The following is a 17,053-nucleotide window of genomic DNA, read 5'->3' on the forward strand; positions in this document are numbered from 1 at the left end:
ATTGTATCTGCTCCATAGGCTGATAAGACCCCACTCATCTATTGTTAGCCCCACTGAGCCAATCTAGCTCCATTTGAGCTTGCTGGATTTTGTTCTGCATCGTGTATCAGTGACAACTTCCAGCTATGGCCTTGCTTTAAAAACCTCACTGGTGAGGGTGCATGGAGCTTGAGGAGTGAGGCGTATCTCTAAGCACAAATGGAATTCAAAGCAACTGGAAAACAGGCTTTGAAAACTGAGGGAATATGCTGTGGAGGCTGTCAGAAGGGACAGGATAAACATGGGACATCAGGATCACTGCAGCTGACGCTGCTGTACAGGGCTGTACCTGGAGGAGAGTCACTGGATACAAAACACAGTGGTACGCCTGCTATAAAAGCAGCAGAAAGGGTGATGTGTGGTTGTGGCACAGCAGTGACACTGAGTGGCTGGAGTGTAGTGTAAGCGATCTTGGCTTGGAGCTCCATTTCTGCTGGATTTCTCCAGGGCTCTTGGCTGGAGAGGAGATTTTGCAGGGGTGTATTGAAGGAAGCCAAGAGAGTGGTGAGGTTGACGGACTCATGCTGAGCCCTTCTCAGCCCTTTGGAAAGTCTCCTGTGGTGCGGCAGTGTCTGAGGCAGGAAACAGAAGAGATTTCTGGTGGGATATTAAGAAAAACTTCTCTGAAGGAGTGGGTGGGCACTGGCACAGGCTGCCCAGGGAGGTGGTGGAGTTATTCCTGGAAGTGTTCAAGAGCCATGCAGATGTGGCACTGAGGGACGTGGTTAGTGGGCAATACTGATGGGAGGTGGACGGTTGCACTAGATGGTCTTAGTGGTCTTTTCTAACCTTGATGATTCTAAGACTTACCTCCTGAATTTCAAATAGATGGTCTCTAACTAAGCAGAGCTGCAGGCCAGGCCTCGAAGAACTACAGTAATTTGGACAATAAATAAGATGGAGCCTTCAACTACATTTTTATTAATGAGATGACACATTTTAAAATCAAATTACTTTGATACTCTTGGCTCAGGGAAGTCAAGATGCGGGGGAAAGCCAATCACATAATATGAAACAGCTCACACAGTAGTTTTTGTGTATTTCATCTTTAATGAACCTGCCATTTTATGAGTCAGCACTGATGGGAAATGTGATGGTCTCATTTCAGGAATTCTCCTTACGCTTCAGGTCTCTGCCTGCCAAGATGTCATCGCCTTGCTCTTTGCTCTAGGACTGCCATGGTTCCCTCCAGCCCTTTTAGGCTTTCCTGTTTGAAGATTAACCCTACAGTCTCCTGCTGGACAACTTAATTCAGCTGAGGAGAAACAGCAGTACATGACAGATAAGAAAGTAATTGCGCCCTGAGGAAGCATGAGGAGTGCCTGCGTCATATATACTTGCTTTACAAAACAGCAGCTACTTATTCAAAGGAAGCGGCCTTTGGAATCACAAACAGAGTATATGGAAAAGACGTAGTTGCAGGAACCTCATTAGATTTCTAACATGGCTAAGCAGGGCAGGTTCTATCCTCGTTTTCTGCCATTAGAGATGGTGGAAAAACAGATCGTGTATCTCTTTGTTTTCCCGTGCTAAATATTTTGTGGCCAGATCACAGGAGGAGGGCAGAGAGATGGAAAATTCATGGTGAGAAGCCTGAGAGGAAGAGACAGGAGAGTTGGGATTAGGCAGTTTAGGGTGAGGAGGAGATGGTAGTTCCAAGATGGGGCTGAGATTCATCTAGATTTGTTTTTCCCAGAGATAGAAAGAAATCACACACTTCTTTTTTTTTTTTTTTTTTTTCTTTTTCTTTTCTTTTTTTTCTGAGGGTCTTAATGATGTTTAGCCTTCAAGCTTCACAAAATGTCACCCATCACGTGCCCCAGAGATTAGAGGCACCCACCTAGCAGCTCGTGCTGCTGTCTCTCACCTTTGCTGTTAGAGGGGCAAATGCATGGAAGGATTACGGACATCCAGAAAAGAAGAGCAGACAAAACCATGGAAAAAAAAATCATCAAGATTTATTAACCAAGAGATCCCTCCTTTCAAGTGGGAAAATACCAGGCAGAGCTCAGAGCACAGCAGCCTCCATTCCCTCACCCTCTTTGTGCCCTTTCCTTGCTGCTGTTACAACGGGACAGCAGGCTGGATGGATGCTTGACTTTGCTCACTGCAAATGTTCTTCTCCTCTTTGAACCTCAAAGGTAAAAATAGTTAGAGATCTCTGACTTGATTCAAGTGTCTTTCAGATGGGAAAAGCTTTCAATTGCTTCCAGCCTGGGGCCAGTGCAGTACCAGTGACCATGAAATGGAAGGCTCTGCATCCTGTATTAACCAGTCACAGCAGTCTTGTTCTCTCTTCTTTGCCTTGCCTTGCCTTTGCTTTTTTCATCCTCTAATGAAGCACAAGTATCCGGAAGGAATGCATGCTAGGGGTGACAGGGAAATGTCCTTCTGATCTCTCCTCTTGAAGGAAGATTTGGAACATTTTAATAAAGTGGATTAAGAACTTGGACACAAAAAATAACCTGTTTCCCCATGATGGGTGCTTTAATCTTCTCCCTGAGCTGCTGACAAAAGCTTTCCTTAAAGAAGCCTCCTGAGCACAAAAGGGAGAATAAAAGAATGGGAGAATAGACAAAGATTTGCAAGATGTTTAAAGGCACCCCCAAAAAAATGAAGCTGCTTGGGTGCTAATTGTATTCACTATTCCCAGAGCCTGTTTTCCTCTTACACTTCTGATTTTGGATCAATGCTAGAGACTGCAAAACTAACCCAAGGAAGGAAAAAGCCTTTGATTAGACAATCTGAGTGATAAAGAAACGTATTGAACAGAAAGCACTGTCAATGAGCTACTCAATGCAACAATTAGAAGGTGAAACTTTTTCTTTCCCTTTCTAAGCAAGACACACCGATGCTCTGCTGAAAGGAGGTGGGTGGGAGGAATTTTTCTTGTTTTGGTGCCCAATTGTCTCCTGGACCTTTTTCATTCACATCACCCAATGTAGACTATCTGACATTTGAAGGGACACTCCTGGTGTTTCCAGTAACAAGCTTTCTGTGACAATAAATGAATAAAGAGGTGAAGAAAAATGTTATCTGTGCAGCTGTCCCTGGAATGTTTCTGTTTGAAGAGTCTTTCCAACACTGATGGTCATACAGCTGAAGTTTTGCTCTGATGGGGAATCCCACTGTTCCATGAGCATGACGTGAGAATAAAACCTGAGTTGGTTGGTTCAAAGAGCCAACATGGTAAGTTCATTTATTTTTTTCCTGTCTTTGTGGCCAGATTACTATTATAAAACTGAATATTTTAAATAATAAAAATAATTTTTCCCTTCCCAGATAAGGTGTTTTCAAGCATGGGAGTATCTAAATCAGGCGTTTGGTCTGATTTTTGACTGGTCCTGTGCGGAGCCAGGAGTTGGACTCAATGACCCTTACTCTCTTCCAACTTGGGATATTCTATGATTATATGATAAATGTGGGGTGGTTCGATAGGTGACTCTGAGCTACTCCGTGGGAACCAGTGGCCGGGGAAAAGAGAACATAGTTAACATCCCTTTGGCATGATTGTCAAATTACATCCTCTGTGAGTCTTTGCAGACTCTTGACTGCCCCAGTCCTGCAGCACTGAGAACAGCGTCAGTTTCTTGGACTTCATTTTGAGCTGATTTTCTTCAAGAACATGGTTTCTCTTTCAGCCTGGACTGTACCTACTCCAATCCAGGACAGACCCTGTTCTGCTTTTGCTGTGGTTCTGCAGAGGCAAAAGATACCACCCTAGGCTCTCTTGAAACATGGGTAAGAAGGTAAGAGTGAACCAAATCTTATGCCCACCAGGCAGCTACAGATATCAAAACAGCATGAGTCCCAAGGGTAGCTTATTTATTCCTTGACTTAAGCTTGTCTTTGCTGCCTAGATCTCACAGTAAGAGAGGAACTGAAGAGTTTCTGCATCTCTCCCCCTTGCAGTTTCAGGTGTGTCTACAGCCATTTACAGCCAGAGGTCACAGTTGCTGGGTTCACATTTCATTCATCTGTGTCTACTTTTGTAAGATGAACTCTCTCATTTTTGCCCCCTCACCTCTAAGAGGCTGAAGTCATCCCCTCCAGTCCCCAAGAGGATTTTGTTTTCTGGTTCTCTCTGTAAGCATCAGTTGCCTGCAAAGAGCTGGGGCAAGTTCTTTGGGTTATGGTTAAGCTCCATTGCTCTCTCATGCCCTACCATGCAAAAATTCACATAGACTTGTCCAAGCTGCTGCTTTCTTTCTTCTGCTGCATAAAAGGGGAAAGAAAACCAAACAAAGCAGAGATAAAACCCCAGCATGTTGTACAGATTAGAAGCAAAAGAAAAAATAGGAACATGGAGAAGAGGGCTGGTAGGGAGAGCCCTGAGCTGACCCTGCAAGGGGCTCCCTGTTCACATCTTTCACTACATCTTCTTCCCTCCAATAAAAACTGCTAATCCTGAGCATCACCCAGTATCACTGCTCTTCATTCCTGTATGTTGCCCATAGTCTCCCTTTAGTCCATGAGTTCTCTATGGGGCAGCCGACAACCCTGTGCCAATCCACACCTTCTTCCCACAGCACCCTGGTTTGGTGCCCATAGCACATATTCACAAACTATTCATTATCTTTTTTTTAAATACCATTTCCCCTTTTCTATACACCCTTGCTACTACCCTGCCTCTCCCCGTCCTTCTTTCTGTGCACCATCTTGCCCAAGAATGTCCTTTTGGAGAGGGAGGGTCCTATTTTTTTTCTGATTTGTGGAAAAAGAATGAGTACAGGAACTCTGTGAGTTTTGTTTTCAAGCACACATTTTGTTTTGATAAACTGCGTTGTTTTGTCTATGGAAAAGTATTAACTGCTTACATCTATTTTCTCAAAGACCGCACATGAATATTAAAAGGGATTTATTCCTACAATGGCTTCGGGCAGTTGAGTAATCCATTATAGGCTGTCATATCACACTGTGGTAATGTAAAAAGCTGGGAGTCCCTCCAATAATATTTATTAGCAATACAGGCACATTTTCACTTTACAGGTTTTTTTCTCCCTTCATGTGATAAGTTCACATATAAAAATATTCATTAGTTTCTTTAAGCTGTTGCTTGATTTTAATTACGACGGTGATAATGATGATTTAAAAGAGTAACTGAATTTCACGCAAGTGATAGTGACCTGGTTTATCACATTTATTTCAATATATACTGGGATGCTTAATTTAAGGCCCGCAGGCCACCTGGACAGTTCATTTGGCTTTTATTTCCTTCCCTCCCTCCTTGGTGTTTCGTGTGGGTACAGCAGTGCAGGAGCACTATGAATGTACTACTGCAGTGCCCACAGTCCTGCTTTGGGCATGGAGCAAAGGGGGTGAGGAAGGTGGGAGAAGGCTTATCTCCTTCACCAAACCCATAACCTCATCATGTGTCCCTTCAATACTTGTCCTTGCAAGTCAGCTGATATGTAGCCATTTTGGTTGCTTTTCCTTTGACTTTTTTCCACAGATTCTGACCTCTTTCGATGTTAGCTGGAGTTTTTGATTGCATGTAAGACTTCGATGGTGTTGTCTGTTCTTCACATGGGGTTGGAGCTCAGCAGTCGTTTCTGTTCTCAGCTCCAAGACCCAGCAGAACCTCCCGCTGTGTTACTCACTTGATGAGTGAACTCCCATCAAGGTGCTAACCCTTGAGATGAGCTCTCTGAATAGCTTCATTATTTCCCTGTGGAGTCAGCCAGGAATCCAGCGAGGACACCAAGTGCAGTGATACTGATGCTCATTCTACTGGGACCCAAGCCAAGAGCAGCTCCTTATTCCACAGAAGTTGTTGAGTTGCTGCTGAAGGATGACAAATAGTGGTCAACAGTGCACTGACCTTCCTCTGAAATCATGATCCCAAGGCAAAGAGCTCCATTTATCCAGAGCACACTAGTGCCAGTTGGTTATTCTGCATCGCCTTCAATCAAATCTTGCTAGAAGAGCACCTCCTAGTGATTTTGCTGTCCTTGGATGGATGCAGGCATGCAGAGAAAACACTTGCCTTCGTCTCACAAGATGTGAGCAGAGCCTGACCTGCTGATGAATACATCCTTAAGATAGAGTGTGTAAGAAGTCCACATTATTCTATTTGACAGGCTGTACAGGCTGTCATGACTTTGAAAGTACCCTATGGGATGAAAGGTTTTCTCCAGAAAATCTTGGCTGAGAGGTGTTAAAAGGCAGCTGGGTAATCTAAAATAGCTTTGGCAAGTATAAGCAAGGTGATTGTATGTAGGGCTGGTTAGTCCCCATGGATCACCTAGGGCTTTGCAATTCCTGCAGAGTTCTGCAAGAAGAGAGGATTTTTACTGTGTGTGTGGAGAGAGGGTGCAGAGGCCAAAGAATGGGGGAAAAGAAGTTTAGGAGCATCGCTACTGTTCTCTACTTTACCCCATTTGATTTCACCCGTTTCCTTCAATTCACAGCTTTCTTTTTCATTTACCTCCAGGTGTAAAACCTCTCCTCTCCCCTCTGTTGTCACTTCCCTGTTTTGTGGGTAAAAATCTGTGTTCTGAGGTGCCAGAACAAGTCAGCTTTTGTTTATGCATGGCCACATGCGGGATCAATATCTGCAGGTGTGTGAATTGTGCATGCATGTGGATGCAGGTGGTCCGTGATATGCATGGATGGGAGCGTGCACTAAAACAGCAGGGCTTGCCTCCATGCTCCCTTTGTAACTCATTCTTCAGCCAAAACTCCCTGACCTATACTTGTGACATAATGATAATCTCCACAAGAGCCTATTACGATTATATAAATAAACCCTTTCAACATTATTACACTGCACAGAGGAGAAACAGAAAGTGATGAACCATAGAGGACTAGGGGGAAGAAATAGTTGTGCAAACAGTCAAAGATATCTAACTGATCATAAAGGGAGTAATGATGCTAAATTGTCTGCAAACAAGCAGGATATTCTTTAAGATACCTCATTTGTTAATATTAATCAGGAAGATGATCTCCCAGCTAGTCTCTGGATAGAGTTCTCTTGATGAAGCTTGTTATAGGCCAAATGGTAGTGTTCAGACTTGCAGATCACAGCCAGGCTTAACTTTTCTTACTAGGTGGATACCAAGAGCTACTCAGAGCTGGTGGTCAAGGCATCTGTTTCCCTGCCTTTTAAAAAGTACTTATTTGCCAGAATGCCTTGGCTTTGGATTAACTGTTTTAACTCAGTATTGAAGTGTGACCAGCTTGCGTGGACTGGATGGTATGGAAAAGACTTTTTTCCACAGGTTGTCTTTGAAATCCATGCTCTTTTCTCTCTTTGAGGTCCTACAGTGGGGCCTATCTATGGACTTTTTGAAGATCAGGGCTGTGTAACACATCACACAGTGCTTGGGAGAGGCAGGAGAGAAGTGGACAGCTTCCATGTATCCTCTCTCTTCAAAGTGAAATGAAATTCTGTCTCCCAGAAGGAGTCTGTTACCAGCTCCCCTGATTCTGATGCCCTCCATGTGCTCTCTGTTGATTGCACTGGCCTCCAGTGCCTGCCGTGTGAAGCTCTGTGCCATGTTTTGTTGCTTTGTGGCCAGCAACAATGAGTGACCAAGGCCAGCCAGTCCTGCTTCCTGCCCCTGCCACTGAGCTGCTTCTGGAATCTAAGTGGAATCAGTATACAACAGCGCACAGCTTTATTAAACACATCCATTCTCTCTGGATGGCTGCAGAAGGCTTCATTCTCCCTCCCTATATGTAAGACTTGGCATGGATTTTTTTCTTCTTTCCTCACCCCAGTAATGTGGCACTCATTGCGGTTCTCCTGAAGTTCCAGACTGAGATATAAGGTGTTTGTTTGGTAACATGGTATAATCCTGACTTGAACATGTCAAAACAGCAGCTCAGCTGCTTGCCCCACACCAGCACGCTTGTCCTCAGCAGCAGGCATTTTCCCCAGGACTAGTTGGAAAACCAAGACCTGGTGCCTGGATGCCATGGCGGATGCAAACCTGGAGGCATTAGGTTGCAAGAGAAGCAGCGGAATGAGAAAGCTGTTCCCTGAGCCAGCCACAAAGGGCTCATTAGCCAGCAGCTATTTAGGCAGTGGCACTGCAGCAACTCTCTGCTGGAAAAAGCTGATTTGTGGCGGTTTCCTCTCCACACCAAGTGTGCACTGATCAGGAATATAAATACCGTTAATCCCCAGCGTTAATACCAGCAGCTTTGATCATCTTTCCCCATTATCACTCCCTTGCTGTTAATAAAAGTGATAACCATGGGGGAGAAGGGAATGGGGACTGGACTAATCAGTTTGCAGTTGGCGATGCTGTAAGTAAACTGTCAGGTCTGGAGATTAGGGATCTGAGGAAACCCTGGGGAGATGGTGTTAAATAAACACTTTTGTTCATGCAGGTTGGGAAAACGAGACACCCAAGGCAACCTGGCCTCAGTGACAGTGCCTCTGGACATCAAGGGGGAGCTCAGGAACAAATTTCTGCAAGGAACTTTCTACAACTTTCTAAGGTATGCTTTTCTTCCTGTTTTCAAACCAGTTACAGTGATTTATGGGCTCCTGCTCCTTCTTCGTCCTCCTTCTCTGGAAGAGGCTGACCAGGGAATTTCTGGATACCCCATCCCTGGAGGTGTTCAAGGCCAGGTAGCATGGAGACAACCTGATTTAGTGTCTGATTTAGAGATTGGCAACCCTGCCCATTGCAGGGGAGTTGGAACTAGATGATCTTTAATGTCCCTTTCAACCCAAGCCATTCTATGATTCAATGATTCTCTCACTAGTTACTTAGTGGCTGGCCTGGTGTCTCACCTATGAAAATTATCCCCAAGCTTTGGAAAGATTTTTCTTGGGTGAAGAGCAGAGAGAGTATATTTCCCTGCACAGTTCCTTGCTGATAGCTAAGACAAACTGGGCAAAACAGATCAAGATTGATAGTATTTGCTTGTGATGGTTTCCTGATGGCATTTTGTGGAAGAATGGAGGGATAACTAATTTGCTCACCAGAACCGTAGTTTACCTTCGAAAAACGTAATTGAGTCTATTGCCTTCATATTCAAAAGATAAATGTGCCTTGAGAATGGCCAATTGGGTCTGATTGTGTCTGCAGAGAGCCTGAGAATAACGAACAGCATGTGCATCACTAGCACATAAGTTACAAACTCTCTTGATATGCACTTAGGTGGCCCCATTATTAACCAGCACTGCAGAACTTAAAGGGCAGGGATGCCCCTAATGTGAAAGCACAAAGGATCTATAGGAAATAGCTCCTTATTCTGGTCTGGAGGAGGGAATAACACACCTGGTAAATCTGGATATGGAATCATAGAATCATTAAGGTTGGAAAAGACTACTAAGATCATCCAGTCCAACCATCAACCAATTGCCACCGAGCACAGAGCAGAACCTGGGGGGGGGGGGTACCAACAACTTTTGTTTTGGGACTGATTGTTGTTGACAGCAAAGCTGGGAGAGGAAACCAGGAGTGTTTAAACCCTGTAAGAGGAGTGGGGAGCCATAGCTCTTGCTTTTTGCACTGGCTGCTTGGGCTGATAACAGCCAGTGGAAGCAGGACTGAGTGCAAGACAGACAGTGGCTCTGTTCTGTAATTGCAGTGTGAGGCTGTGAATAAACAGTGTCCCGCAAGTGGAGGAAGCCTTTCCTGTGCCCATCTATCAGAGCAACACCCACAGTTGGATCAAGGCACCAGCTGGAGCCCAGTGTTCCCATTCCTGTCTGCCACTTGCTCAGCCCCATCCACCAAGAGCCCTTCCCCACTGTATTATTTTCACAGTTCCTTATTTTGTAGTGGCATCGAGCCCAGAGCTTTCACAGGAAAGGGCAAATGGTCGGGGACTCATTTTAACAGCGAAAGGGAACTTGCAAGAGCTTCACAAACTTCTGGATGGGGCCAGAAGGTCTATTTTTCTGTGGCAGCTGGTCAGAGATAGCGAGAGCAAGATTCGCCTGAACCTTTGATAATTAAACTCTCAGCTGCCGAAGAGCTGGCTGCCTGGCTGCCAGATAAATGCTGTTTCCCTCGAATTAGTGTGGAGCCAAAGTGACATCCAATGGCTGGTTAGGCTCATCAAACTGGCTGTTCTCTACAGCTATCCCAAGGGATAGAGCCCAGGCGGCCATTTGCCAATGGAAAAAGGCAAGTACAAATGCCGGGCACGTATCATCCTGCTGAATTTATCACATCTGCAGTTCAGGTACTTTTAGACTTCCTGATGTCATAATACTCCTTTATACAAGAGCTTTCAGGGAAAGCTCCCAAATATGCATTAGACGGAGATGTAATAAGACAGGTCCTGTATATTAAACAGCTACTGCCAGCTCAAATTGAGTCCCAAATTTAGGGTTGAAATGAATGAACTATTACAAAGCCTGACAACATCAGAAATATTCTTGCGCTATTTATTTTTTGGACAGGAGTTGGAAGAAAAATGGTGGGGGTGTCATTTCTGCAGGGGAAGGGTAGTGCCACCTGCAGGGCTGGGAAGTGGCAATCCGAGAGCCAAGCACTGATAAACTTGTGCCTAACGGTGAGCCTCATCCCCCAAGTAGAGAGAAATTGAAAATGCAAACAATGAGGTAGAAAGAGTGGAGAACAAATTGGATTTCAAAAATTCTTCCTGTTTCAGTCATCTCAGGTACTGCTGGATTTCAAATCCCAGAAGTGTGGTGGTGGTTTTTAAGCTGACAGTGTTCCCTGTGCTCCAGCTGAATGTGTCAGGACAGAGAATTATTATTACAAAGGCACAGAAGGAAAGGATGCAGTTTGTTAGGTGCCAAGCAGTGTCCCTGCCTGCTAAGAAACAGCAATGCTAAGACAGAATAAAGAGCAATGTTAAAACAAGGCTAAAGTGCTGCCTTGCAAAAGGTGACACTGGGAAACAGATATAAACACCAGCAGTGTACTGGGAGGGCAGCAGAGCTTTATTGTTCTTGGTTAGCCCTTTTTTTTTAAATACATAATTTGCCTGAGCAAATGCAGGGTGACTGACTCCTTCCTTCTGTAGAATGTTTTCTTGCTCAATCCTAATCCTGTACATCTTGAAAGTCTCTGACATGGGTGAACAGGTGAGAATTGTGGTGAGAGCTAGGGAGCTGAGCTGTGTGTGGCTTGGCTCAGCTCTGCATTGGTGCTGACCGATGAAGCAGGCTGGGTGGGCTGCCTGGAGATGGTTCCTCTCTGTAGTTATTGAACACCTACTCACCAGGGTTGAGTGATCACCTGGCATTTAATTATTAAGTATCAGTAAATCAGCTGGAAGTGTGCCTGCCTGATGCCTGGTGGATGTGAGTGGTGAGGGCTGTGCTCAGAGGCCACACACTGAGCAAAAAGGCTGTGCATTGGGCAGATTATAAAGACTACTTGTGTTGACTTTGTGCTTGAGAAAGAGGAGATAAATGCCCCAGCAATTCAGCACAAAAACATCTATTTCAGTGCAACCACCAAACACCTCAGTGCTGGGAACATATATTTTTCTGCAAATCAAAATGTGTTCTTTCAAAACCATATGTCACTGATGGATCAGCATGATTAGCTGGGCTTTCTTTTGTGAAGGTCAAGCTGCAGGTAAGCACTTTCATTTGCGTTTGTTGCTTTTGAAGCTGGGGAAGAGTTTCATTCCTAGCAGTTATCTGCTTGGCCACCAGCATGGAGCATCACAGCTCATGGCAGCTCCATGAGAGGTGATAACACCTTGGCTGATCTGCATTAACATTTATGTTTAGTAGAGCCAGCTCTTTCCTTGCAGCAGGGAGAACTTGTTTGTCTGACCCTACCGGGGACTAGAATGTAACTAACGTTGAGTAAATCAAGTGACTCTTCTACACAGAAAGAGAGCCTCCTGAGATCCCACTAGCAGGACTCACAACTGCGGCCAACAAAGGTATAGGTTTTCACTAGTGAAAGTGTTTTTCCTAGTGAAGGACTTTGAAAGAGTTCCTAGTTGAAGTGCTGAGGGTAAGGTAATCTGGAAGGGTTCTTAGAGGAGAAAAATGCCATCTGCTGCCACTCTAACATGCACCAGGAGCTTAAAAATGGCTGTTTCTTGGTTCCTATACCTTGCTTAACTCAGGTAGGTTCTTGGGATAGCAAAGGCACTGCAAATCAAAGATATTACCAGTAGCATTGGCATAATAGTTGCTGTGTGCTGCTGTACCCACACTTTGCCCACTTAGACAGCCCTCTCCTAGAGCAGTCAGCACCAAATACTGGAAAAACAGCTCTTGGTTATTGATAACCACCACTGATTTCCAATGAACCCACTCATCAGATAACTACCTTCTGAAAAGAGCGGAGGTCTGCCTTCCTCTGTGGCTGGGAAGATACCACATTGAGTAATTAGCACATGAAGGGCAGCATCAGAATCTGAACTCTGTTTCTGGGAGATCCTGTGACAGCAAGAACTGCACCATATTCCATCACTCTGTAGTTGCCATGGTATGGAAGAGCTTATGCTTACACCTATTACCCTTTATCACTCTTTCCTGGAGAGCTGAATTTTCTCTTCAGGAATGTACCAAAGCCCTGTGGAAATACAAGAACTTCAAGGGCTGTACTGATGTACTTCAGGCAAGTTGTAGACACAGTTTTCTATGTTGTGCTCTGTGGATATTTTTTGCTCTGTACCTCTACTGTGGCCTCCAAGCAAATTCAGTTTGGAACTCATCACTGCAGAGGTCTGTTAGTTATATCCCTGGGTTGAAAGCTGCTGATGGTATCAATTTTGAGGGTAACTGCCCCAGAATGTGGCATGCAGGTGTGGGAAATCTGACTGATGCCCTTCCTCTCTTTTCAGTCCTCTTCCAAGTGGATGATGGCTTTGCTTCTCCAGGATGCAAAGACACTGGCCTGATTGCTCTGGAAAAACTTTCAGCCAAGGTAAAGCACAAAATTCCCCGGAAGAGCCTGACCTTCTCAAGGGCTGTTCCCTTGGTAACCATCACCTTGTTGTTATGTTGTTATTCAAAGACAATTTCTAAACTTTTAAGAGAATATAAAAAGGAGCTGTTATGGGGCAGAAGGAGCCCCTGAACAGGGAAATGAGTTTCCTCTGCTTCCGTGCAGAGCAAGGTTTCAGGCGGAGAGGTGCCAGGCAAGAGGCAGATTGCTATTCCCTTCCCTGGGGACTATGAGCTTGTTGTGGGGAGATATGGGAATGATAAAGTCTTTTCTCCCTTCCTTCCCAATCCTCTTCCTTCAGAGGCTGGTTGGAGGATAATGTCCAGGCTGGGCTGGCTCCCCAGCACCTCTCGTTAAGCTCTCAGGGGAAGGTCACTTGTTCCTCTTTGAGTTCTTCAGTGAAACACTGTTCTCTGTCCTCCTTTGGCTTCACAGAATTGTAGAATCATGGGATCATAGGGGTTGGAAGGGACGTCTGGAGATCATCAAGTCCAGCTCCCCTTCTTATAGGGAATTGTTTCAATGTGGTGGTTTCCTGCTCTGCTCCCCACGCAGGGCAGCAGACGGAGACTATGCCTCACATGTGGATTGGTGTGGGCTCTCAGACATGGGGCTGTAGAGCAGTAGTATTTTTTTACTTTCCACTCTGTAGGCTTTGGCAATCAAGATTGACTTTGGAGACTGACTTTGCTTCTTGAACTGTTCTGGACCTGTTGGCTTCCCAGCCTTTGATTGGATGCACCATTTTTGTGATATACCACAGCAATCCAGCAGCAATTCCACACTTACACATCTCCTCTAAGAAGACAATAATTCTCATGGAGGTAATTTCTTGTGTCATTTTGGGAATACATGGGAAGTTCCATCTTCCTTAGCTTTCTTGCGTCAACAGAGAGCAGAAAGCAGGCCAACAAAACTGAGTAAATTCATTTTCACAGAAAGATCCTGTGGCCTCTAAACATGATCCCACCCAGTCAGAGTGTAGGATGGGTATCTCCCAGATGTTGCAAAGAATGAGTGCAGTGGGAACTTTTTGTCTAGATGGCTGTCTGAAGTCTTCCAGTTGTCATTGCAGTATAAATACAGCAACCTACAGTTGCCAGTTACTACTGCCTTGTATCCTACATGAATATTAAAAGCACATGCCTGCACAAACCTCTACCACTGCAGATATACAATACATATAAAATATATTCCTGTATTTATTCATAGTTACATGCTCATTTATCAAAGAGGCAATCTCTGTTGACGTCAATATAATAAAGGGTCTCTCACAGCAGTACTGCCAGGAGCCCTTTTCCTCCAGAGACTGTAATGCTGTCATGAATATGACAACGAGTCAACATGGGATAATGCTGCATCAGAGGGCAATAATTCTGGGGAGATGAAGGGCTCTGGAAGTGCAGGTTAAGGGACATAGGAAGTAATACAAGTGCAGTAGCTTCCATTTCTATTTTTGGAGGAGGGCATGAGCCTTTGAATTGAGGAAAGTGGTAAATCAGTGCTCTGGTTGGTATCCTTCATGCATTAGAACTCATCACATGGAGTCGGTGTGACTGTGTGAGTTAACTGAGCACTAACTACTTCATGCATTTAAAGGAGATCCCTGCTTCATTGGGAACCTTTCTTTGTTCTGAAGCCATTGTAGTGCCATGGGTGATTTATGGTTTTGTGTGGAAAACACAGAGGATGCCTGCATTCCCGTGTCCGTAAGGAGGCCTGCCTCCATTCGTCACTGGAGCTCACCACTTGGAAGTCTGCTTGGATGATTATCTCCATCTGACAGTGAGGTATTGGCTGTGGTTTGGAATTACTTCTCTGTGTTTGTGCTGCGGTCATAATCATGAGGTCTTGACAATTTCTTTTTGATTCCTGTGATTTTGGCCAAGCGCTAGATCTTTGTGAAAATGCTTAAGATCTTGATGCTTCATAAATATGAATGGGAATGACAACTTGGATCAGGGTTATAGAATGTACACTGTCCCTCTTGCTCTTCCCCAGAGCTGCTGTATGTGGCAGGAAACTGATCAGGTCTCCCTTTTCTCAAGTCCGGCAATGCTCATACTGCCTTGGTGGAACAAAACTATTTCTCGGAAGTTTTTGGTGGTTTTTGAAGCTGGAGGATGTGAGGACTTGGTCATGGGGGTTTTTAAACTCTCATACCTTTGTGAGATGGGACAGTGCTGCTTTATCCCCACATTTACAGAGGGAGAAGTGAGACCCAGTGATGCAACACATCAAAGGCTTCACAAGGCATGTGGGACAGAGAGCAGATTTTGACCTAGTTTTCTGTAGGTCATTACTTCTTGCTAGCTGGATGCCTGCAAGACCCAGTTTTGCTTTCCTGATTGCTTCATGACACAGAAAGTAATTTGGGTAACAGTTACTATGGTGCCATCCTATGAGGCTGGCATGAATTATGGACTTTAGCTGACAGAAGACCATCTTGGAACTGCTGTCACGTGGCAAACGCTAGGAAAGCCTGCTCACTGCAGGCATGCCCCAGAGATGGAAGGTGTTCTACCCCTTCCCCATCATGGTGATAAGTACATCACATCCTGGCAGGGCAGCAGCTTCCCAGGGAACATTGGCGCCAGACAGCCTTGCAGAGCAAACGGCACGTGGTCTCAGGGAATGCTTTCAAACAGCCGTCTGGCAGAAGAGGATTCATCCAGATGAGCCTGAGAATTTATATGCACAGCTGATATTGCTGGAAAGCAGAACTGGCATGGGAATAGCTCACAAAGTGGGAATGCAGGGGAATCTTCAGCAAAAGCTTTTATCTCCAGAACAATTCAAGCAGCTTGGGTGAAGCATAAAAGAGGTGCGTGCTCTGAAGCAGGGAAGGGAAATAGGACTGCTTCTGCATCTATTTATATACCTGAAAAGCTACCCTAATGATAAATAATTGCAAATAATAATCACAATATCAAAAACAGGAAGGGCAAAGAAAGAGCAGCTCCCTCCCTCCCCCTTCTCCAGTGCTGGTGTTTGAGATGTCATCCAGATATGAAATCTGAGCCTGTTTCTAGTGGAAGGAGAATGGCAGTCAGTGTATCTTTATCACAATCTCTTTCATGCTCCAATGAGCTCCTTACCCTGTGCAGCAGCAGCAGCACAGACAGAGATGCCAACCTGTCTCAGAGCAAACGGAGAGATTTGGGCTGAAGCCTCAGCTGACTCAAAAAAAGACCCCTGGGTGTTTTTCCAGAGTTGACTGAGGGTTGTTTTCCTTCTCTCTCCTGCCTTGTGCTAAGGTTTGAGATGGGCCATGACTTCCTCTGGCCTAAAGGTCACTTTTGTGCATGGAAGAGTTATCAGGTTCATCATTTCCTGCAGATTATAATGCACTTGATCCTATTTATTTTTTCATGCAATCTCAGCACTACAGCCTGAGCAGGGAAGGGAAGACTGAAAGCACAGTTTGCTTTTAACAGTGGAGAAACAGTGTCATGGTCTGGCAGGGCACTGCAGGGAGGCTCTGGTTCAATAAGGATTTTGGAAGATGCTGTGTTGACGTGCTGATCCACCTTACTCTGTTTCTCTGAGGCAAGGAAATATCCAGTCATTCCCCAGTAGCATTAAAACCTAATTCTGCCTATGTCACAGGAGTATCACGTTAGAAACCCTCAGTCAGTCCCTTGTTGAACCACTCTCAGAAGGGAGCTTTACACCTTGTGATCATGAGCTTCATTTGTCTTCTTTACATGGTTGAGACAAGAGACCTGGAGGAAGGCACTTAAATGAGTTGGGTTTTTAGATTGGTGCTCTGAGGCTCTGCACTGGTCTTGATGACGGAAAGCTCTTCCAGCACAGCAGTCCCCCTCACTTTGAGAGAGGATGAGTGAGATGCTTCAGGGGCAAGTAGCATTCAACCATGAGAAGCAATAAAATCTGAGAGAGAGCTACAACCAGACCTTGATTCACCAAGGCACCAGAGACCAGGCTTCAACTCCCAAGAGGTCTCCAGCAACAACAAGCATCCAAGGGGCAGGCACAGTGATGAGCCTCACTTTCCCATCATAGTTGCTGTCTGCCTCAGCAGAAGAATTTTGTTTCATTTAATCAGTTTTAAACTCCTACTCTATTTTTTTTTTTCTTTTTTTCTTTGAGAAACTGAAATCAGTAAGAACTATGAAGAAGAAAACTTCAGAACTGATGGT

At 44.9% G+C, this 17,053-nt stretch overlaps 1 long non-coding RNA gene across 2 annotated transcripts in view; it reads left to right on the plus strand.

Annotated features, from left to right (window-relative positions):
• The first annotated feature begins 1,149 nt into the window (after window positions 1–1,149).
• LOC128078588 (uncharacterized) overlaps window positions 1,150–17,053 on the plus strand; it is a 32,686-nt gene continuing 16,782 nt past the window's right edge. For both annotated transcript variants that reach the window (XR_008205710.1, XR_008205711.1), the window contains exons 1-5: window positions 1,150–3,228; window positions 3,681–3,780; window positions 8,377–8,487; window positions 12,787–12,869; window positions 13,543–13,714. This is a non-coding gene — a long non-coding RNA (uncharacterized LOC128078588). The remainder of the gene's footprint in view (window positions 3,229–3,680; window positions 3,781–8,376; window positions 8,488–12,786; window positions 12,870–13,542; window positions 13,715–17,053) is intronic.

The sequence above is a fragment of the Tympanuchus pallidicinctus genome, unplaced genomic scaffold (genome assembly GCF_026119805.1).
Source record: "Tympanuchus pallidicinctus isolate F22 unplaced genomic scaffold, pur_lepc_1.0 scaffold17, whole genome shotgun sequence".
NCBI classification, from domain to species: Eukaryota; Metazoa; Chordata; class Aves; order Galliformes; family Phasianidae; genus Tympanuchus; species Tympanuchus pallidicinctus.